This window comes from Nomascus leucogenys, chromosome 5, assembly GCF_006542625.1.
Source record: "Nomascus leucogenys isolate Asia chromosome 5, Asia_NLE_v1, whole genome shotgun sequence".
Lineage (NCBI taxonomy): Eukaryota > Metazoa > Chordata > Mammalia > Primates > Hylobatidae > Nomascus > Nomascus leucogenys.
Window position 1 is genome coordinate 45,390,863 of NC_044385.1, and position 24,967 is coordinate 45,415,829.

The 24,967-nt window shown below is 37.9% G+C and overlaps 1 protein-coding gene across 1 annotated transcript in view; it reads left to right on the forward strand.

Moving 5' to 3' along the window:
* PDE4B (phosphodiesterase 4B) overlaps positions 1-24,967 on the forward strand; it is a 585,958-nt gene that overhangs the window by 126,784 nt on the left and 434,207 nt on the right. The window lies entirely within an intron of this gene.

A 24,967-nucleotide genomic window follows, 5' to 3' on the forward strand; every position in this document is an offset into this window, starting at 1 on the left:
TACAGTGTGCATCAGTATTTTTTGACTTAGAAAAACAAATTACATGTTACTATATGTATATGATGTTCTTATTGCTGAACTCTACACTTATCCCTAGCTTCTATTTATTATCATCCCACTTTATTAATCTCAGTTTGTGATTATCTATAAAATAAAACATTTCATTGTAAATTGAAAGAGTAATGAAAATTGTGCTATCAGAGATGCTGGGACTGTTTTGCAAAGTCTATATTTGTGAAAGAGGCTATTTTAAACTAGTGTTGAAAAGTTAATCATATAATCTTACAATTGTGGTTATCGTGCCATGACTGCTTCAAATATGTGCTTTATTATATATTTAATAATTAGTACATTCTCACTTTTTCTTTTCTGTTTTCCTACATCATTTAAAAATATTTTTCAAGAATGATTGGCTTACATATCATGGAGGTTTATCATGAAAGTGAAAAATATTTTCTCTGTTTGATATGATTTTAAATTAATAATGTGTCGCTTTTAAAATCGCTTTTTGTTTACATAATTTATCAAGGTGAAAGACTAAACATTAAATTATTGTACAACATTATTCTAGTAAGTCATTAAAAATCTATTATTTTTATGGTGTACCATGTACCTCTGCCACATGCTGAGCTCTCCAGGGCTGATGTGCTCTTTGAATAATGATATATGGCATCTTGACATCCTTTAGTCAATGTTTACCTGACACAATGAGCATTAGATCACTGAAACTCCAGGTATCACAGTTAATAGCATCAAATATTTAATCAGACAATCTGTGTGATAGAGAATCATGCTAAAACATTTTAAAGAAAATGGGTTACAAATTTGAGAAGGACTGTCTTACATCTTCTGTTCAGCTGAATTAACATTATGTAAGAGTCATAACCAATCATGGAGAATTAAAAGGGCACATAGGGCTCCCCTATAGGATACTCAATCACATGGCTTATGTGATTAGTCTTGATTATGCGTGTGTATAATTACGGATTTGGAGTCTTAAAGATTTCCAGATTTATTTTTCAGCAAGTTGGCAGTGATACAATTCTATCAGTTGTTAAAGTATTGCAATGCTTTCATACCAGTTGGTAAATATATGCTTTCTTGAGCTCTCTGATTGCCCCTACTACTATCCCAGACTATTCTCCTGAAGCCTCCAGAATTTCTCACAATCTAAAAACAAAGAGGTAAAGACTGGCACAGAGGAATCTGGTTTTGGTGGGTGTTGGTGCTGTATCTGTTGTTAGATATTTTGAATAACACTCTGGATAAAATGTATAGTGACTTGTCAAGTTTGAGTTCATTTAATTCAAAGACATTTTGGGAGTTGTAGAATTGTTCCTTCCTTTGAAATATCAAATCTAGACTCTGCCATTTGGGGCATGCTTGTTTATCTTTCCTAGTTGAACGTTTTTATTTTTAAAGGAGGGCAATAATATTTACCTCATAGGCTATTGTGAGGATCAAATGAGGTAATCTATCTAAGGTATTTTGCTTAGTAAAATGCATATGGTAGGTAATCAGCAAATGTTGATTTTTGTCCTCTTGATCATTATCCAACAAAGATTTTTTGGAAATTAGAAACCATGTCTCAACTATCAGTAGCCTCATTCTTGGTGTCAGTATTTTAAGTTGAAATGGAAAATTTAGCCATTATTCATGTTCAATAGTCAGTGAGCACCACATATTAGTAATTCATTTATAACATGTCTGTTTTATTTCAGTTAACAGGATACTTTTTAAAGTATGAGAGTAGAGTATACAGATAACTCTAAATTTATTTTTAAATATAAGTAACTAAAAGCATTTCTGAACATCTCTTGAAAATCCAGCTTCCACTGGAATACTGATAGCTGAAGACTGGTGGAATTATTGGTGAAGGAATCTGATTAAAAATGATTTGACTAGAAGTGAGGAAACTGGGTTCAAATTATCACCAATGCCATCAACTTGATGAAAGTTCATAGAGATAAGGAGTACTGCCTAGGACTATGTGAGAGAAAGAATTATGCTTACCACTTAGAGTACCAAGAATATGGAATCAATTTCCATGCCAAGACCAGCAATGAGCAAATGTTTTCTGTAAAGGACTAGATAGTAAATATTTTAAGTTTTATGAGCTTTGCAGTCTCTGTCACAACTACTCATCCTTGCTGTTACATTGTGAACGGAGCCATAGCCAATGTGTAAACGAATAAGTGTAGCTGTGTTCCAGTAAAATTTTGTTTACAAAAACAGGCAGCAGGCTGGATTTGGCCTGCCAGAGTTTGCTGATCCCTTTCTGGACTAGTAAAGATCTCTAAGCCATGATTCTAGGATTTGATCATTGCTTTTACAGTTATCAAGGACAAAAACTGACTTTGAGGTCATGGCTGATGTGCCAAATAAGTCATAAGTATGGGACTGTGTGTTCTAGATCAAGCCATCAAAGACAGTGAAATAATTTGAATCCATTCTAATGAAAAGTATTGCCTAATTTTATATAAAGTTTTATATAAAAACATTAACATGAGTTCTCACTGTTCAATTCCCACCTATGAGTGAGAACATGCGGTGTTTGGTTTTTTGTCCTTGCGATAGTTTACTGAGAATGATGTTTTCCAGTTTCATCCATGTCCCTACAAAGGACACGAACTCATCATTTTTTATGGCTGCATAGTATTCCATGGTGTATATGTGCCACATTTTCTTAATCCAGTCTGTCGTTGTTGGACATTTGGGTTGGTTCCAACTCTTTGCTATTGTGAATAGTGCCGCAATAAACATACGTGTGCATGTGTCTTTATAGCAGCATGTTTTATAGTCCTTTGGGTATATACCCAGTAATGGGATGGCTGGGTCAAATGGTATTTCTAGTTCTAGATCCCTGAGGAATCGCCACACTGACTTCCACAATGGTTGAACTAGTTTACAGTCCCACCAACAGTGTAAAAGTGTTCCTATTTCTCCACATCCTCTCCAGCACCTGTTGTTTCCTGATTTTTTAATGATGGCCATTCTGACTGGTGTGAGATGGTATCTCACTGTGGTTTTGATTTGCATTTCACAGGAAGGGGAACATCACACTCCGGGGACTGTTGTGGGGTGGGGGGAGGGGGGAGGGATAGCATTAGGAGATATACCTAATGCTAAATGACAAGTTAATGGGTACAGGAAATCAACATGGCACATGGATACATATGTAACAAACCTGCACATTGTGCACATGTACCCTAAAACCTAAATTATAATAATAATAAAAACACAAAAAAAATTAACATGATTTTATGATATGTTTACTTGGAGAAAACGGGCCATCATTACGGAAAAAAGGCCTGGAATATAAGAATAGTGATTTTATTTATCATGGAGCAAGAAAGAGTTAGAAAGGACTCAAGCCCAGTTTTATTGGGTGACTTCCATTTTGTAGCCTTTCAGATGAGTTTCTATTATAATACAATCTCCAAAAGACACAAATGAACGAAAAATGGAGATGATAATACCTACACTTCAGAATCATGAGGAAAATTTTAAAAAAAGTTTTGCTATGCATGTAGCACAGTCACTTGTTCTTAATGGTAATTTTGATATTATTATTATTGTCATTTTTATTGTTACATTTAGACTGAGTAGCCAAAATTATGCATTTTCTATTATTGGAGGTTTTAGGGGAACTTTACCTTCTGAGTTCTTGGAACCAACTTGGAAATATGATGAAAGAGGAATTCAGATATGAAAGCAAGATGTTATCTTTAATACTAATAAAGTTGATGTTGAAAAATATAATTTATGTCTGTGGGCAAGTAGCTTCCTAATATTGAAACCCATAATTGCATAGATGCTAGACCTGGGCAAAATCCCCTCACCTCTTATACACACATAAATAGAAGGCCTACCCCTACAAAACTTTTAGCACGGAGAATCTGTAGAAATCCTACTCGCCTGAGAAAGTAGAGGGAAGGACTGTACATGGCCAGTTCCTCCTTCTGAAAACACCAAGAAAGATTAAATTATTCATTCTCTCTGGGAAATAGCGAGTAAGGTGGCAGAAATTTCCCAATTTTTAAAATCTTTTCACCTTAACTTTAGGGGCACATCAGGGATGTACCTGTTCTTTAGAGGAAGATATCAGGAGTATACCAGTACTGACTTACTGCCATCTTTGTGAAGCTGTCTCCCAATATCGACCACTGCCCTTTTGAGTATTCCCCCCACCCCCCAAAAAAAATCTGAATTCAAAGTTTCCTGCTCTTGTAAACTGAAGTTCAAAGAAATGACGTTCTCAAATTTATCCTCCGTGTCTTCTTGATTTTCTCATTTTGTTGGCAGGACCTTGAAGCGTGGTTTAGAAGGAGGGTTTCCTAACCAGCTGCAGCCTGTCATCTGCCACTGTAAAAGCTGTAGTTTCTTCAGGCCCATAGAAATTATATTAGTATAATACCAAGTCTCTGAGGGACTTCACTTTTTAAATAGTTACTGATCTATAGGTTATGCAATGCTGCATGACCAAATTTAGATAATAAGCCAATTCTGGGCCTTGGACATCTATAGTTAATCTATAACTTTAATCTTCTTACATGAGGATCTTAGAACACTCTACTCTTTCAAGCCCTTCCCTGTTTACAGTTTGTTTTTGTGTATTTTAGTTATTTCTCTCTCTCTGTATATCTTACCGCACAATACATTAGCATTATTTTTGGCATTCACCGTTTGATTTGGATTTTCCCAGATATTTACCAATGTTTTTGGTTTTAATTCCTCCTCATATCTTAGACTCTCTGCTGGAATTACTTGCCTTTTTGCCTGAAGTAAATTCTTCAGAATTTATTTTGGTTTGTCTGAAAATGTCTTGTCTTTTTTCAACACTTTGAAACTATTTTTCCCTGCTTTTTGTCTTCTGTTGTTACTATTAGGAAATCAGCTTCACTCTGATTGTCTTTCTTATAGATAATCTGTCAATTTTTTTTTGTGTGTGTCTCTGGATTTGGGCAGTTGAACTTTGATGTGCTTAAGGATGGATTTCCTTTCATTTATCTTATTTGGGATTTCCCGGACTTTTTGAATATGTAAATTTATATCTTCCTCATCAGATCTGGAATATTCTTTCATTACCTCTTCAAATATTTTCTCTGCCAATCTTTCTCCTCTGCTTTTGGATTTCTGATTAAATCTATTTTTTAAACTTCTTTGTCTTCCATTTCTCTTAATTTATTCCACATTTTTTTCTCATTTTGTCTTTCTGGGCTGCATTCTGATAATTGTTTCTAATCTGCCTTCCAGTTTGCTAAATTTTTTCAAACTATGTCTCATTTGTTATTAAACCTATTATATTGTTTTTTTATTTTGATTTTTGTATTTTTAAATTTTAAAGTGTTTATTCATGTATTTAAAAATACACTAGATAATGTTATGTGGTTTTCTATTCCCTGCTATCTATTACTGCATAACAAATAATCCCAACATTTACTGACTTAAAATAACATTTTTATCTCAGAGTTTCTATGAATCAGGAATCCAGCTGTGGCTTAGCTGTGTGCCTCTGACTCAGAGTCTCTCACAAGACTGGAATCAAGTAATTGGCCAGTACTATAGTCATGCATATGGGTGGAAAGCTGGGCAGATCTGCTTCCAACCTCACCAACATGGTTGTTGACAGGCTCAATTCCTGGCTGTGGCTGACTAGAAATACCAGTTCCTTGCCATGTGGGTCTCATAGACCCATGCGAAGGCTATTTATAACATGTCAGTTTGGTTTCTCCAGAGCAAGTGTTTTGAGAAAGAGAGACCAATAGAGATGGAGCAAGACAGAGGTCAAAGTATTTTTACAACTTAATCTTGGAAGTGACATCCCATCACTTTTATATATTCTGTTCATTAGGTCTTACTCATGCACAGGGGAGGGGATTCTGCAAATGAATAAACAAGCAGGTGGAGATCATTGGAGATCAGTTTAGAGGCTGTATGTTGCACTGCAGATATTTTCAAGCGTTTAGAGAGCAAGAATAGTTATTTTACCCTTTTGCTCATTTTAGTATCTAAAGTTTTCAGTGAGTCTATTTTCTATTATCTGTGTTTCCTGATGGTTTTTGCTCATGCTTTTAAAGAACTTTATTAAGAAAAATAGCTAATGCATGCTGGGCTTAATACCTGGGTGATGGGTTGATAGGTGCAGCAAACCACCATGGCACATGTTGTATGTAACAAACCTGAACATCCTGCACATCCTGCACATGTACCTGGCACTGAAAATTAAAAAAAAATTCCTTACTACTATTTAAAAAACTTTATTAAAGTACAATCAGTGTGCAAAAAAGTATACCTATCATAAGAGGGCATGTTGATAAAATTTCACAAACTGGACACAACTGCAAAACCAGGAACAAAATCAAGAAGCAAAACTTTACTAGTGTTTCAGAAGCTCTTCTTATGCACCCCCCCGAGCCCCTGCCCCATCACTACCTCCTCCATACATCCAACAACATCTATTAGTTTTGTCTGCTTTTGAACTTTACATAATGGAATCACCTAATGTGTACTCTTTTGCATTTGACTTATTTATTGTCCTCAACATTAGGTTTAAGAGGTGTGCTTAATTTTTTAAAATTTATTGTTTGCTGCCACAATAAATTAAATGTCATTGAAACATTATTTGTAGGCACAGTTTAAGGTATCAGAATAAGGTTCACCATAGAGAATTTGTGTTTGATTCTACCAGGTCTCTAGGGGCATTGGGACATTGGTAGATTGATCAGAGGGTTTCTCAATCATCCAGCTGAAACATGATCATAATCTGTTAAGGTCCACTGCCTATGACCCCACACCCTCAACCCCTGGCCCTGCTTGAATTATCACTGAGGCTGCCCTTCTGGCAGTCTCCTGGATGTAGAGTAGGGGTGTGTTTACTTCTGTTTTACCTTTGCAATGAGAAAATAGCCATTTGAAATTCTGGTTTAAGTTGGGAAGACTCTCCTTTTGGATGCCTCACCGTGGCATGGCTGGGCTTTGATTACAGTTCCCCCTTGACCCTCAAGGACATCAGACTAATATTAACTTTTACTCTGTATGGTAAATATCCTTAGAGCAAAAGAAGCTTTGGTGTCCATTATGTACCTTTGGTGAGAAAAGTCCCCTTACACTTTGACTTGCCATTTCCTTACTAACTTGGCATTTCTTTAGTAGCATCAAGAAAATAAGATGATAGTTTTCCTTATTTTTAAAGCAAAGGTTTTGTTGAGATAACCTTGTGAACAATATTACAAAAAACTTTCATAGCTACTTGCTATGGAGATCTTAGGTCCTTTCATCCCACACTTGTTTTGGCTATAAAATTGCCTTTAGTACATTCTTAAACTGAAGGTTCTGATGATAATTCGTAAGTTTGTGCTCCTAAGGGCCTAGTGGGACCTATTTCTTTGACTTTTTCTCCCGAAGACACTGTCTTTCCCCAGTATCTGAATGTTCTTGGCTTTGAGTAAAATGTTTACTTATTTTATGTGGTAGATATTAGTGTCTTTACTGTTTTTATCTCCCTTTCAGAAAGGAACATCTGAGTTTGCAATAGTTTAAACTGAACCTTGTTTTAGTGTCTTTTCTTCCTTCATACTTGTAGGCCTACATGGAATTGATTACTTCACTTCTTTTGCTTTCTCTTGCTATTTGATCTAGGTATTGTTAATTATCCACGGATGAGGATAAATAACAAATACACACACACACACACAGCCCCCTTAGGCATACCATATTCAAACTTCAGAAAACCAAAGACAAAGAGAAAAATCTCTAAAGAAATCAAATAATAAATACAGACATATAGAGGAACAAGAATAAGAATTATACTGGACTGTTTGTCAGAAACCATGAAAGCAAGAAAAGAGTGGAGTACATTATTTAAAGTGTTGAAGTAAAAACCTTCACCAGGCTAGAATTTTATAACCAGCAAAATTATCCTTCAGATGAGAAGGAGAGAGGGAGACTTTTCAGAGAAACAAAACTGAGGAAACTCATTGTCAGCAGACCTGCTTTATAAGAGCATGTTAAAAGAAGTTATTCATTAAGAAGAAAAATGATATAGAGCTTAAACACAGATCTACACAAAGAATAGTGTCAGAGGAGAAATAAATGAAGATAAGATAACATTGTTTAGGTTTTTCAAGCTAAACTTTCTTAACTGTATAAAACATAACTGTTTCAAGCAATACCAACAATGTACTGGGTGATTATAGTATAGGGGTAAGGGAAATGAAAGACAACAGTGTGAAATGAACAAGCAGGAGCAAATGGGAACATTCTGTTTTAAGATATATATACTACATGTGAAGGCAGACTTAGGTTACTTAAAATATATATGTATCATATATATAATACATGTAAATATATATAATATATATTATCTTTATCACATCTGGTACAGCAACTGCAATTGGAGTCATCACTCTGTTAAACTTATGATAAGCCACTGTCATTCTCCAAGATCCATCTGTCTTCTGCACAGGCCAAATGGGAGAGTTGAATGGGAATAATGACTCGTGCTTCTTTCAAGTCCTTGATACTGGCACTAATCTCCACAGTCCCTCCAGGGATGCAATATTGTTTTTGATTTACTATTTTTCTAGGTAGAGGCAGCTCTAATGGCTTCCATTTGGCCTTTCTCACCATAACAGCCCTCACCCTACCAATCAGGGAGCCAATGTGGGGGTTCTGCCAGCTGCTAAGAATGTTTATGCCTATTGTGCACTGGGGAAATGACCAGAGGATGAGTCCGGGGACCCACTGGATCCACTCTTTGTTGGACCTGAGCTACAACTCCATTAATTACCTGACCTCCATAAGCCCCTGCTTTAACTGGAGGACCACAGTGACATTTTGGGTCCTCTGGAATCAACGTCAGCTCAGAGCCAGTTTCCAGTAGTTCCCTAAATGTCAATCATTTCCCTTTCCCCAATGGGCAGGTACCCTGGTAAAAGGCTGGAGGTCTCCTTGGGGAAGGATGGGAGAAAGATTCACTGCTCAAATTGTCGGTAACGTAGTGAGGTCCTTCCTCAAGGGTACCTGGCCTCCCCTTCATTCAAGGAGTTCTGGGTCTGTAAACTGGCTCAAGTCTGGAAATCGATTGAGGGGCCATTATTCTCTGTTTTTATAATTTAAATTAGTCTTTTGTCCATTCAACCTAGAAGTTTTCTGCTTGTATAAATTAAGTAGGAATGCAGTAGGCTTCCTATCAATTTCACTTCCAGGAACACCGTGATTAATTAGCCAACGCCATAGCTCTACATGAGTCAGACTATTCTGATTGCCACTTTGCCTCTGCTGTCCAATAAGGTAGCTACGTCCACCTTGCCTTTGAAGGTTGAGTGCCACCACTTGGCCCCTGCCACCTCAGGATCTAGTTACTCCCGTTGTATTTAAATTTTGTGGTTGAGTGACTGCAGTTCCCACTGTTAGATCTGACATACAGAGAAGAGCAATTACAGGGCTCTTCAAAGATGCAGGTGCCACCCTCGCAAATCTATTTTGCAAGGCGTTGGTCAAGGGTGTATCTTCTGTATGCTCCCATCTGGGATGAGAGGTCTAAAGTGACTAACTCACTCCACCATCCCAATCTCCCTAAGACTCTGGATCTCTTCCTCCCCATTAAACCAAGGGAGATCAGGCATTTCCAGCTTGCTTACAGTGGGCCATCTTTTAGTCCATATTTCAGCTAACCAAGCAAATAAACTATTAGAACCTTTTTTAACTCCCCAAGCTGCAACATTAAAAGCACAGTCCCTATGTAGTGGGCCCAAATCAATAAATTCAGCCTGATCCAACTCTATATTCCTTCCACCATTATCCCACACCCTTAATACCCATTCCCATGTTCTTCAGATTTCTGTTTATATAAATGAGAAAACTCAAGCAGTTCTTTTCCAGTGTAGCACATCTCCTTATGGGTTACACTCTCAATCTTACCTCTAGGGGCCCGCCAGGATTTTAGTCTAGTTATAGGTCTAGAAGCAAACGGAGTTTGGGGATGGCTCCTGAGGAGAATCAACATTACCTTGCCTGGCAACCACCTCAGGGGAGGCCATCACTGTTGCCTCAGGTGGCACAGCGTTTATCTCTTCAGACAAAGGTGGAAAGGCTGATGGCAGCATGGGTCGGGGAGGGGATGTTGCCACTACTGGGGATGGGGAAGCTGTTCCTTCTGGCAAAAAAGATTCATCAGAGTTTACAAATTCAGTGTCCCCAGCTTCATCAGGGTCCTCCCACATGTTCCTATTCCAAGTTGCAGGGTCCCATTCTTTTCCAATCAATCTCACTTTAACAGTAGACACCTGGTGAGGCTGTGCATACACCTTCTGTTGCAGGTCACCCACTTTCATGATAAGAATTTGTGTCTGTTTTTCCACAATTTCACCTCTTTCTCTATAGGAAATAAGACTCTCACTTAGGGCAATCTTAGCAGACTTGAGGTTCAGTATTTGCTTCTGAAGCCAGGAGACAGAATCCATGAGTTCATCATTTTCTTTCATCACTTTGTCCACTGAACTTAGGAGCAACCAACCAGCTTCATTACATTCCTTGGTTCTGCACATATGGTCAAAGCTATTATGTATAGAGTCACTAAACTCCTTGCCCCTCACGAGTGGTGAATTGGGAGTGTCAAATGCATTTATTCTGTATAAATCTCTAAACAATCCATGCCAAGGACTATCAGTGTTCTCCATACTATTAGAAGTAGAATCCTTAGCATTTTTGAGTCTAATCATATTAAGCAGCCAACTCCAGAAACTCCCAAACTAATGAAAGAACTCCATCCTTAATATACTCTTCCTCTAGAACCATTCCTGATGCCAAAATCTATATTTTCCAGAGTTCTCTAGAGGGACAGAACTACTAGGATACAAAGTCCCACAATAAGCTGTCTTTAAGCTTGAGAAGCAAGGAGAGCCAGTCCGAGTCTCAAAACTGAAGAACTTGGAGTCCAATGTTCGAGGGCAGGAAGCATCCAGCATGGGAGAAAGATGTAGGCTGGGAGACTAGGCCAGTCTCTCCTTTTCACGTTTTTCTGCCTGCCTTATATTTGCTGGCAGTTGATTAGATTGTGCCCACCAGATTAAGGGTGAGTCCTCTTTCCCGAGCCCACTGACTCAAATGTTAATCTCCTTTGGCAACACCCTCACAGACACACCCAGGATCAATACTTTGCATTCTTCAGTTCAATCAAGTTGACACTCAGTATTAACCATCACAGAGGCCACTGTTCTCCAGACTCCAGAATGGTAGATCCACTGGCAGCTTGTACCCTGCACCTGGAAAAGCCACAGGCATTCAATGCCAGCCCTTGAGAGCAGCTTTGTGGGGTCGAGTTCTGGAAGGCCACAGGGGCAGAGCTGCCCAAGGCCTTGGGAGCCCAACCCTTGCATCGTGTGCCCTGGATGTGGGACATGGAGTCAAAAGAGATTATTGTGGAGCTATACAATTTAATGAACACCCTGCTGGGTTTTGGACTTGCATACGGCCTGTAGCCCTGTTCTTTTGGCTGATTTCTCTCTTTTTGGAATGGAAGTATTTACCCAATGACTACACCCCCATTGTATCTTGGAAGTAACTTACTTGTTTTTTATTTTACAGGCTCATAGGCAGAAGGGACTAGCCTTGTGTCAGATGAGACTTTGGACTGTGGACTTTTGAGTTAATGCTGGAATGAGTTAAGACTTTGGGAGACTGTTGGGAAGGCATGATTGTGTTTTGCAGTGTGAGAAGGACATGAGATTTTTATGAGATTTGGGAGGACCCAGGGACAGAATGATGTGGTTTGAATCTGTGTCCTCACTCAAATCTCATGTTCAATTGTAATCCCCAATGTTGGAAGTGGGACCTGGTGGGAGGTGATTGGATCATGGGGGCACTTTCACATGAATGGCTTAGCACCATCCCCTCAGTGCTGTCCTCATGATAATGAGTGAGTGAGTTATTGTAAGATATGGTTATTTAGAAATGTGTAGCACCTCTCCCCTCTCTCTCTTCTTCCTCCTCCACCCATGTAAGATCTAACTGCTTCCTCTTTTCCTTCCACCATGATTGTAAGTTTCCTGAGACTTCACCAGAAGCAGAAGCAGCTATGCTTCCTGTACAGCCTGCAGAACAATGAGTGAATTAAACCTCTTTTCTTTATAAATTACCCAGTCTTGGGTATTCCTTTATAGCAACACGAAAATGGCCTAATACAAAAAGGCATACAGTTTGGGAAAGAAATAAAATTATCTTTGCAGATGGCATGACTTTCTTTACAAAATATCCTAAAGACTGGCAGAAACAAACAAACAAACAAGAAACACCTCTCCTTGGAGGAAATACTAATCAATATAACAAGGTTTCAGTATACAGAGTTAACATACAAAATCAGTTGCTTTTCTATACACTGGCAATAGACATTGAAATTTGAAGTTATAATAATAAAATGTCATTTACAGAAGTGATACCCTCCTTCCCCCAACGAACCCACCAATTCAACAACAACTCACAGACAAATTCTCTTACTGAGAAATCCAAAACTAGTTGAGAGGCTCCTGCACCCAGACACATCAAATCCCACAGGAAAATTCAAGACACCCTCGTGTCTGAATCCCTACCCACAGCTCAATGCCACATGATTGAAAGGAATCATAGCTCCCAGCTTCTCCCTGGAGAGTAAAAGAGTTGGACCATGTGTATGACACTCTTCCAACTTCTTCCTCCCCAAAGGATGGGCCTCTCTCTTTCCAGTCTTGGAGCAGTAATGGAACCCAGCATAATCTAGCCATCCAGGGGCTGGTAAGAACAGAGACAGAAGTTTGAACTGACAATTCCCATATCCTTTCCCTCAGATCAACACACAGCAAGAAAATGAAAAATCCCTGCTTCCAACATCTCCTTGGGAAGGGAAGAGTTAGTATGCTTGGCCAATGCCCCAGTGTTTCTGGGAGCTTCCCAAAGGACTTCCTCTGTCTGGCTTGTTTTGGGGTACTTATGGGACCTGGCATACTCTAGCTGCCTTGGGGCCAATGAGAACAAATATGGTGGTTTGATCTAGCATGCAACTAGATGGCGCAGTCCCTCCCACAAGCTCAGTGTAGGGTGAACAGGTGAAAAACCACAGATCCCAGCTTCTCTCTCTGTGTGTCATGGGAAGAGTTGGAAAGGGCATTAAATGATTCAACTTTTCTGGGGGCTACTTGAGGAATGGCCCCAGTATCACTTGTATTGGGACACTGATTGTACCTAGCATACTCTAGATGGTAGCTGCTAAGAACAAAGAAAACAGATTGGCAGGTTGGAGAGGCCCCCAGAATCCCTGGCTAAGCTGGTTAGTGAGGGTCTTCTCCTTTATAAGGTTAGTCTGTGAACATTGGGAGAGGTCGCTGTTTTGTCTAATGTACCGACCCAACACAAAGAGTCAAGGAAAATAAAAATAACATAGAAATAGTTTCCAAACAAAGGAACAAGATAAATCTCCAGAAACAAAGCCTAATGAAAGAGAAATATATGATTTACCTAACAGAGAACTCAAAATAACCATTATGAAGATGTTCACCAAAATCAAGAGAACAATGCATGAACATGAGTATTTCAACAGAGATATAGAAAGTATAAAAAGTACCAAAAAGAATTTGTAGAGCTAAATAATATAATAATAGCTGAAAAATTCACTAAAGCAGTGTGACAGCAGACTAAATCAAGCAGAAGAAAAGATAAGCATACTTGAAGACTAGTTATTGTTGTTGGAAATTATTCAGTCAGAAGAGCAAAAAGAAAAAAGAAGGACAAAAATAAAGACAGCTTAAAGGACTTACGGGACACCATCAAGTGGACCAACGTGCACATTATAGGAGTTCTTGGAGGAGAGAGGAGAGAGAGAAAGAACCACAAAACATATTCAAAGAAATAATAGTGCAAAACTCCCCAAATCTGGAGAAGAAAATGAACATTCTACTCTAGGAAGCCCAGCAGATACCAGATGAAATGAACTGAAAGAAACCTACACTGAGATACATTATAATTATATTGTCAAAAGTCAAGGCAAAGGGAGAATTTTCAAAGTAGCAACAGAAAAGTGATTTGTCATGTACAAGGGATTTCCCATAAAACTAAAAGTGGATTTTTCAGTAGAAAACCTTGCAGGCCAGAAGGGAGTGGGATGATATATTCAAAGTGCTGAAATTAAAAAAAAAAAAAAACTGCCAATGAAAAATACTATGCATGCCAAAATTCTCCTTCAAAAATAGAGACTTTCCCAGACAAATAAAAGCAGAGAGGCTGGGCGCCGTGGCTCATGCCTGTAATCCCAGCATTTTGGGAGGCCAAGGTGGGTGGATCACTTGAGGTCAGGAGTTAAAGACCAGCCTGGCCAATATAGTGAAACCCCATCTCTACTAAAAGTACAAAAAATTAGCTGGGCATGGTGGCACATGCCTGTAATCCCAGCTACTCGGGAGGCTGAGGCGGAGATTGCATTGAGCCGAGATCATCGTGCCATTGCATTCCAGCCCTGGCAACAGGGCAAGAATTCGTTTAAAAAAAAAAAAAAAAAAAATGGAGAGTTGATCAGTGCCATACTTGTCTTAAAAGGAATGCTGGCCGGGCGCGGTGGCTCACGCTTGTAATCCCAGCACTTTGGGAGGCCGAGGCGGGCGGATCACGAGGTCAGGAGATCGAGACCACAGTGAAACCCCGTCTCTATTAAAAATACAAAAAATTAGCCGGGAGTGGTGGCGGGCGCCTGTAGTCCCAGCTACTCGGAGAGGCTGAGGCGGGAGAATGGCGTGAACCTGGGAGGCGGAGCTTGCAGTGAGCCGAGATCGCACCACTGCACTCCAGCCTGGGCAACACAGTGAGACTCCGTCTCAAAAAAAAAAAAAAATGAATGCTAATGGAAGCTCTTCAAGTTGCAACAAATGACACAAACGGTAACATGATAGCACAAGAAAGTGAAACTTGGTAATGATAAATATGTAGACAAATTCAGACTGCTGCAAACACTGTAACTGTTGGATGAATCACTTTTAATTATAATATAAAGTTAAAAGACAAAAGATATTGAAAATATCTGTAATTAAATATTATTTAAAGGGATATGGAATATAGAGAGATGTGAATTTTGACATCTATAGCACAGTGTGTGATGGGAAAGAAGTGCAAGTGTAGAGAAATTGAATGTAAGTTGTTATCAGTTTAATATAGACTATTTTAAATAAACTATAAGATTGACTAATAGATATTTTATGCAAGCCCCACAGTGGCCACAAAGAAATACCTATAGAAGATACAAAAAGGAAAAAGAGAAAGGAATCAAAGTATATCAGTACAAAATATTCACCGCAACACAGAGGAAGACAGCATGAGAGAGTAAGACATAGGAGGTCAAGGGAGGAGGATTACTTGAGCCCAGGAGCTTGAGATCAGCCTAGACAACATAGCAAGACCCTATCTGTAAAAAAATATTTTTTTAAAATTAGTTGGGCATGGTGGCATATGCCTGTAGCCCTAGCTGCTCAGGAGGCTAATGCAGGAGGATTGCTTAAGCCTAGATAACAAAGAGCTATGATTGTGCCAATGCACTCCAGTCTGGGTGATCCTGTCTCAATAAAAAATAAAAGACAGAGAAAGAATAAAAAGACAGCTGTAAGAACCACAAGACAAACAGACAACAATGAACAAAATGGCAATAGTAAATTTTTCTCTATCAATGTTTACTTTACATAGACATGGATTAAATTCCTCAATCAAAAGACAAAGAGCAGTTGAATGAATTAGAAAAATAAGAGTAAACTATGTGCTGTCTATAAGAATCTCACTTTAGATTTAAAGACACAGATAGTGAAGGGATGGAATATATATTCTGTGTAAATGGTCACCAAAGGAGAAGTGGCTATACTTATATCAGACAAAATATATGTAAAGTAAAAATCAGTACAAGATACAAAGAAGAACATTATGTAATAATGAAAAGGTCAATTGAACAGGAAGATATAACACTTATAAATATATGTACCCAACATCAGAGCATCTAAATATATAAAGCAAAAATCGACACACCTAAAGAAATAATACACAAAAAATACAATAATTATAGGAGGCTTCTTTACCCCATTTTTAATAATGAATAAAACAACCAGACATAAAATAACAAATAGCAGACTTGAACAACACTGTAGACTGAATGAGCCTAACATACATGTATAAAATATTCATCTCATAGCTGCAGAATATACATTCTTCTCAGGTCTACATGAAACATTCTCTAGGATATGTCACATGTCAAGTCACAAAACAATTCTTAATAAAATTAATAAGATTGAAATTATACCAAATATCTTTTTGGAGCACAATGGAATGAAACTAGAAATCAGTAGCAGAAGGAAAACTGGAAAATTCACAAATATGTGGAAATTAACACACTCCTGATATCCTAGTATTCTTTGCTTAATGGGTCAAAGAAAAGAATAAGGAAAGAAATTAGAAAATATTGACGCAAATTAAAATAAAAATACAACATACCAAAACTTATGGGATGCAGAAAAAGAAAGAAGAATGTGATATGCTGGTATAGGACATTTACCATGAATGGAATTAACAGGACTGATCATAGCTCTGGGTGAGTCACTGAGTGAATGTGAAGGCCTAGGATGTTACTATACACTACTATAGATTCTAAAAGCACTGTACACTTAGGCTACACTAAATTTACAAACAAATATTTTTCTTCAATCAAAAATTAATCTGAGCTTACTGTAACATTTCGTTTTATAAAATTCTTAATTAAAAAAACTTTTTAACTTCTTGTGATAATGCTTAGTTTAAAACACAAACACAGCCGGGTGTGGTGGCTCATGCCTGTGATCCCAACACTTTGGCAAGCCAAGGCGGGTGGATCACCTGAGGTCGAGAGTTCGAGACCAGCCTGATCGACATGGAGAAACCCCATCTCTAATAAAAGTACAAAATTAGCCATGGTGACATATGCCTGTAATCCCAGCTACTCAGGAGGCTGAGGCAGGAGAATCACTTGAACCTGGGAGGCGGAGGTTGTGGTGAGCCAAGATCACGCCGTTGTACTCCAGCCTGGGCAACAAAAGCGAAATTCTGTCTCAAAAAAAAAAAAAAAAAGAAAACAAAACAACAGCAACAACAACAACAACAAAAACACATCGTATAGCTGCATAAAGATATTTGTTATATCCTTATTCTATAAGCTTTTTTCTTTTTTTTTTTACTTTTTAAAGTTTTTTGTTAAAAATGAAGACACAAGCACAAACAATAGCCTAGGTCCTTGCAGGATCAGGATCGTGAACATCTCTGTCTTACACCTCCACATCTCGCCCCACTGGAAGGTCTTCAGGAGCAGTAACACACATGGAGTTGCCATCTCCTAGGATAACAATGCCTTCTTCTGGAATACCTGCTGAAGGACCTGTCTGAGGCTGTCTTACAGTTAACTTTTTTTTAATATACATAAGGGTATAAAGTCAGCACAGTAGGTTTGTTTATACCAGCATCACCACAAACACGTGAGTAATGCTATGACATTATTATATCACTAGGCAACAACAATTTTTCAGCATCATTATAGTCTTATGGGACCACCATCATACATGTGGTCCATCTTTGACCCAAATATTATTATGCTATACATGACTGTGTTGGAAATAACAAGGAAAGAAATAGGAGAACCTCAGTTCCTAAGGTGGAGATCAGTTATTGTTAAATATTAGAGTGCATCAGAATCACCTGAAGGACTTATTGAAACACAGATTGCTGGACCCTTAGAGTTGAGTGTCTAGGATAGGACCTAACATTTTGTGTTTCTAACAAGTCTCCAGGTGATAGTTATGGTATTGGTCTAGGGACCACATTTTGGGAACTATCCACCTAGATTTTCTCAAAAAGTAGGAGGTTAGGTCATATGCTGAGAATAAGGGAAAGTGGGCCCTTGAACTCTCCTTTCAGCCAAAGGCAGGCATGTTCTAAACACTGAATAATGTTAAAAGTGAGTTTTAATCTGGGGGCAATTTTTTTTTTCTATGCCAAGCCAACTGATTAGTGGTGGGATTAATTCCCAGGTTTTAGATAACAGCACTGCTTTGCGAATGCTCACAGCTTAATGATACCATAGAATTATTATCAGCTTAATTTTCACTTGTGTAGGAAGAGGCACAGAAATAAAGAAGGCAGGAGTCTTCTTTCAGGTTTCCTTATGGTGGACTTTTTCATAAGAAACAGTTCTGGCTTCTCCTTTGTTATTCCCTCAAAGAAGATTATAAATATGTTTGCTTGTCTCCCACCTCCATCTGCCTGAGGGCTGTGCTTTGCTTCTGTAAATGTTTCAGTTGGAACATGTTGATTCTGTTTGGGCATCTATTAACTTAGGTGTGATGTCTAATGTTCACTGTCTCAACATTCACCTCCACTGGGGAGAGTGGTGGCGATTTCCCTGCCTCTGTCTAAGGCTGGAAACATTCGTTATCGTGGAGGAGAAAGTGGTTGGTTCACTGAGGTGGGGGCTCTGAAACACAGGATGCGCTTTATTGCTCCTACAATCAGTCACAAGTTGACAATCGCATGAGGCTTTCCATAAAAATATTTTATACTTTTGTGCTGCCTCTCAGCTGCAGATCCTAAAGCCCTGTTTTAAAGATCAAAATACCCATAGATGTGCAAATGCCAGGGATTCAACAAAAGCTGGTGCATGGATGGGAAACTGATGACACACACATCTGTTCAGCTCTCATCAGGCTTCACCACCCACTGGAATCTTTTGGCTACAGAAACTGAATTTGTGATTCGTGCATCAAGTACTGCAGTCGACAACTCAGCAATTCACAAAGTTTCTTCTGTGATTGCCATCTTAGGTATGTGAGGTAATGGACAATGGATATTTAAAAATTGTGCCTCAACCCCGCTTTACCTCATCACTTATTCCGGTATCAGTCAAATTTATATTAGAATATGGGAAGTGCAGGTTTTATATAAAAGGTGCCTAGGATAGATTCTGGCCTATATAGCTCTAATAATTTGTATAATACTTTACAATATAGATGATATTCTCACTGTAACACATTATAGTATACAACGTCCATTCCATCCCCTACTTTATTTAAACTCAGCTCCATAAGAACCTTGTGAGATGGGCATTATTCCTTAAGGTAAAAGAAAAACAAAGAAAAAATGGCTGCAACCAAAATGTAATAATTGGTGTAAATAGTTTCATAATAAAAATGAAAGACTTCACTTTTGATATTTGATGGCTGACACCTTTCAGTTTCCCACCTCTCTTCCTTTTTCTCCTTAGCCCCACATCCTGAGAAGATAAGAGAACCTGGGCTCTCCTCCCTTGGTGCCCATGGGGAAGTTCAAACCACACAAACCCCTGTCCTCTAGGAATTCTCATTCTAGTCCCAACCCTCTTAACTATGATAAAAACTCTAAACCATCAACACCACCCCCATCTTGACTTGTGTCACCTTAGGTAGAATCTGAGCCCTTCACCTTGGGGAATATGTGAGTAGTAAACTTTATTTTATATCTGTAATTCCTATGTGTTATTCATCCTAGCATTCATAAATTTCTGAGGATGCTGGACGTTCATATAAATAGGTTTATTAGCTTTAGATAGACTAATGATGCTTTATTCAAATGTGTGGTTATTTCAGATCAAAGAAAAGGAAGCATTGTGCTTGACACAGGGCTGAGAACTGAAAGGCGAACAAAATATGGCCTGTGCCCTTTCCTTAGTAGTTATAGTCTGGTAGAAAAGGCAGACATGTACATTAAAAAATTACAAAACAGTGTCATATATAGCATGTACAAGGTATTGTGGGAATGCAGAAGAGACAGTGGCTGGTTTTTCCTGGGTTTAGCAATATGTGTGTAAAGTGATAAGAGCATGAAGGAAGATTGTATGTTGAGGGAACTATTTTTAGTTTTATTTGGTTGGAGAGCCAGATTAGTGTGGGGAGATGCAATTTGAAAGGGCCTTAAAGGCTCTGCTGGTACATTGGATTTTATCCTGAGGGCATTGGTGAGTTTTGAAGGGCTTTAAGAAATGAAATAAAAGAAGAACACTTTTGAAGAGTTCACTTTGATAGCAGTATGCAAGATAGATGGGAGCCGAGACAGAAAGATACTTGAGAACAATACTACTTTAGTCCAAGAAAGCAATGACAATGGCTAAATCAGGACAAAAGCAGTGAGAATGGTTAGAGGAGGACACGTGCCAGGCACTGTTCCAGGTTTTGGGATATAAGGTTGAAAGAGGACAGAGAAATTCTGTTTCTTATGATGTTTTTATTCTAATAAGGGTATAGAAGAGAACCATTAAGATCCATTCTCTTCTTCTCTCCAGCAGTAAGAAAACTCCACAGATGCAGCTGAACACAGAAAATAGACTACTTTTTAGCCTTTCTTGCAGCTTCCTCCACGTCTAGCTATACTAGGTTCTGGCCAAATCATGCCCTTGAAATGAAGAGGCATCCTCCTCCTTTCCCTTTTCCCTTTCTACTGGTTGGAATGGGTACACAGTGATGAGATTTCTTGCACCATGTAGCCAAGGTTACCACGGGCCTGATAGAACAGCAAGGCAAAAGGGCCCCGAGTATGTGACAACTTCATGGAGAGCCGTCATACCAGGCTGAACTTCAATGTGAAATAACTGAAATTCTGTCTCGTTGTTCTGGGTGTCTCTTTGTCACAGAAGCTGAGCCTACCTCATAAGTAATACTGGGGGAGATATACAGTCATAATGGAGACTTACATGAAGAGAATGCTCAGGTCTTGAACCCCACAAAGGCAGTCATCTAAGCATGTAAATAAGTTATATAAGTATAAGCTGAGTCTCTTAAGCTTAATATATAATTATTCAATATAAGTACTAGTTGTAATTTATATGCAAGGAAAAGCTTTGTAGACTGTCTGAGCTAGTCAGTGAGGGCTCCTCAGACAAGAAAGATCCACTTACGCAAGGCACTTACATGTGGGAGTGCCAGCCAGTGTGATGAAAGAGAGAAGAGAGCTGAATAGATATGAGAGCTGAGATATCCTATGTCTTATTATTTGAGGAACTTACTAATCCTATATTAAGAATTTGGTTAATTATTTGATAAAGGCATGAGTTTGTTCATTGAGCTGCAAGCTGATTACAGTAGTGATTACAATAACTAACAAGAAAACTATAGAATGAGATAAATATAATAAATGAAATAAACAAGGTGATGCGATAGAGTAAATATAAGCTGAGCAAAAGAATGCTGCTTTAGACAAGGTTGCTATGGAAGTCCTCCAAGAGAGATGATGTTTGATTGATACACAAATAATAAATGGCAGTTATTGTATAAAAAGTAGGGGGCAGGGTAGGAACTTTATAGGCAGAGGGACTACAAATACAAAAGCTCTGAGGTGAGAAAGAGCCTGGTATATCTTCATAGGAGAAAAAAGGCCGGGGTGACTGGAGAATGGAAAGCACAGTGGGAGAAAGAAGGAAGTTGAAATTGTAGAGGGAGGGAGCAATTAGATCATCTAACTGCTTGTAGGCTATATTAAGGAATTTTGTTTTATTCTAACAGCAAGGGGAAGCCATTGTACAGTTTTAAACAAAAACATGACATTATCTGACTTTAAAAAAGTGATGTTTTCCTTATGTATAGAATGAACCACAGAAGCAAAGTGGAAGCAGAGATTATTGCAGGAAGGTAATTTGAAACAGGGTGATGCCAGAGGGGATGGGAACAAGTGAAAGGATTTAATTGCTTTTTAGAAACATTGGTAGGGCTTACTATGAAATGCAGGTAGAGGTCTGAGAAAAGAAGTCATCAAGAATCAATCATGCTTTTTGCTTGATTTGCTAGGATGATAGTGGTACCATTTGCTAAAGCTGAAAACACTCAGGGAAATATTTTTTGGGGTATAAACCAAAAGATCAATTTTGGACAAGTATAAAAGTGTTGATGGCTATAGGAAATTAGGTGTATGAATCTGGGCTTCAGACGAGAGAGTGAAATTTCAGATGAGAGAGAGAATAAATATAGCATTAATACTTTAATAGCTCATTTTATTTATAAAATATTTCAAATATACTGAAAGTACAGAAAATAATTTAATAGGCATAATCTCTTGATGTACCCACCATATAGATTTAACAAATGTTGATATTTTGCCTTTTTTTTGCTTCAGAACTTTAAACAATATAATGTTGCAGATAAAGTTAAAGGATAAGAGCATTCTTAAGGATGATGGGAAGACAGAGGCTTGAATGTTATCTTACTTCTTGTTCACTCCCAACTCTACCTCTTCTGCCAGCAGACAGGTCCTAGAGGATAGGAATGAAGACTCAGGTTCTGTCGCAGTCTTGCCAAGGAGTGCAGAGGAATTTCTCTTCTTTGGGAAGAGGAGAGCTTGGGCGTCAACACTGAAGAGCCCCAAGATCAGGATCAGAATGCCTGGATCCTGGGACAGCTTCACTCTCAGAAACTCGTAATCTCCCACAAATTCCCATCTAAAGAAATATACCAAAATTCTTATTTCCGGATTCCTAAAAACTGAGAAGTGACCAAACAGGCAGCTGGACCTTTTCTATCTCTTGGGTTGGGAGAGCATGACGAGGCCAGAGCAAGAAGATCAGAAAGGTTTCCTTCTGATGCCTTGACATGGCACCAGCAAGGTGTCCTTTACCAGAGGAAAAACCAGAAAGGAGAAAACCTATAAGATATACCTCATAAAATAGAGTTACTGGGGGAGGCAGACAGTGACCCATGACAAAAAACAAAGTCCTTGGGAGATTCAAATACAAAACAGAAAAAAACTTTCTGGAACCAAAATAATTTTAAAAATTTGACACAAAAATATGTATACATTGTGAAATAGGTAAATGAAAACATATGCATTACCTCATATACTTACTTTTTTGTGATGAAAACACTTAAAATCTATTCTCTTAGCAGTTTGCAAAAATATAGTATGTTGATGTTAACTATAGTCATCATGTACAATAGATCTCTTGAACTTATTCCTCCTAGGTGAAGTTTTGTATCCTTTGACCGACATTGCCCCAATCACAATCTCTCCATTTTCTCTGGCATCAGCCTTTTCAAATCACCTTCCTGCAATAGTCTCTGCTTCCACTTTGTGCTTACAATTCATTCTACCCATACCCAAAACACTATTTTTCAAAGTCAAATTACATCACATTTTTGTCCAAAGCTGTGTAATGGCTTCTTATTGCTGTTAAGATAAAACAAAATTCCGTACCATAGCCTATTAGCAATTAGGTGGTCTAACTACTCCCTGCCTCTACCATCTCATCTTCCTTCTTTCTCTTCCCTTGCTTTTCACTCTCCAGACACACTGACCTCCTCAGTCCCTGCTAAGCAAAATTCTACTCTCCACTTCTGAGTTCAATATTTTTACACTCCATATATAAGTGAGATCATGTGGCATTTGTCTTTCTATGCCTGGCTTATTTCACATAACATAATGTCCTCCATGTTCATCCATGTTGTCATAAATGACAGAAATTCCTTCTTTTTTTTAAAGAATAAAGAATATTCCTTTTCATATATATGCCACATTTTCTTTCTCTGTTCATCCATTGATAAACACTTAGGTTGATTTCTTATCTTGGCTATTGTGAACAGTGCTGCAATTAACATGGTAGTGCAGATATTCAACATAGTTACTTCATTTCCTTTAGATGTATACCCAGTAGTGAGATTTCTGGGTCATATGGTAGCTCTATTTTTAAGTTTTTGAGGAAACTTTCTACTATTTTCCGCAATGGCTGAACTAATTTACATTTTCATCTACACTGTAAAGGGTTTCTTTTTCTCCACATCCTCTTTAACACTTATCTTTCACTTATTTGATAATAGCCATTCTAACAGGTGTGAGGTAATATCTCATAGTGGTTTTAATTTGCATTTCTCTGATGATTAGTGATGTTGAACGTTTTTTCATATACCTATTGGGCATTTGTGTTTCTTCTTTTGAGAAATGTCTATTCAGATCTTTTGTCCATGTTTAAAGTTACTATTGAGTTGTTTGAGTTCCTTAGATATTTTGGTTATTAATCCCTTATCAGTTGTATAGTTTGCACATATTTTCTCCCATTTTGTAGGTTGTCTCTTTACTCTGTTGATTGTTTGCTTGGCTTTACAGAAGCTTTTCAGTTTGATATAATCCCAATTGTTTATTTTTGTTTCTGTTGCTCGTGCTTTCAGGTTTATACCTAAAAAAAAGTATTGCCCAGACCAATATAATGGAGCTTTTCCCCTATGTTTTCTTCTGGTAGTTTTTCATTTTCAGATCTTACATTTAATTCTTTAATCAATTTTTAGTTGATTTTTGTTTATGGTGTGAGATGAGGGTCTGATTCATTCTTTTGCATGTGAATATCCAGTTTTGCCAACACCGTTTATTAAAGACTATTCTCATAGTGTATTCTTAGCACCTTTGTCAAAAATCAATTGACCATTAATGTGTGGATTTATTTCTTGGCTCTCTATTCTGTTCTGTTGGTCTATGTATCTGTTTTTATGACAGCACCATGCTGTTTTGATTATTATTGCTTTGTGGTATATTTTGAAATCAGGTAGTGTGGTACCTTCGGCTTTGTTATTTTTACTTAAGATTGCTTTAGCTATTCAGGGAATTCTACGATTCCAAACAAATTTTAGAATTGGTTACTCTGTTTCTGTGAAAAATGCCACTGGAATTTTGATAGGAATTACATTGAATTTGTGTATCACCTTGGATAGTATGGACATTTTAACAATATTAATTCTTCAAAGCCATGAACTTAGATTCCCTCTCCATATATCTGAGTCTTCAATTTCTATGTTTTACAGTTTTCAATGTACAGGCCTTTCGCCTCCTTGGTTAAATTTATTTCTAAGTAATATTTTTGTAGGTGTTGTAAATGGGATTGTTTTCTTGATTTCTTTTGTGGATAATTTGTTGTTAGTATATAGAAATGCTACTGAGT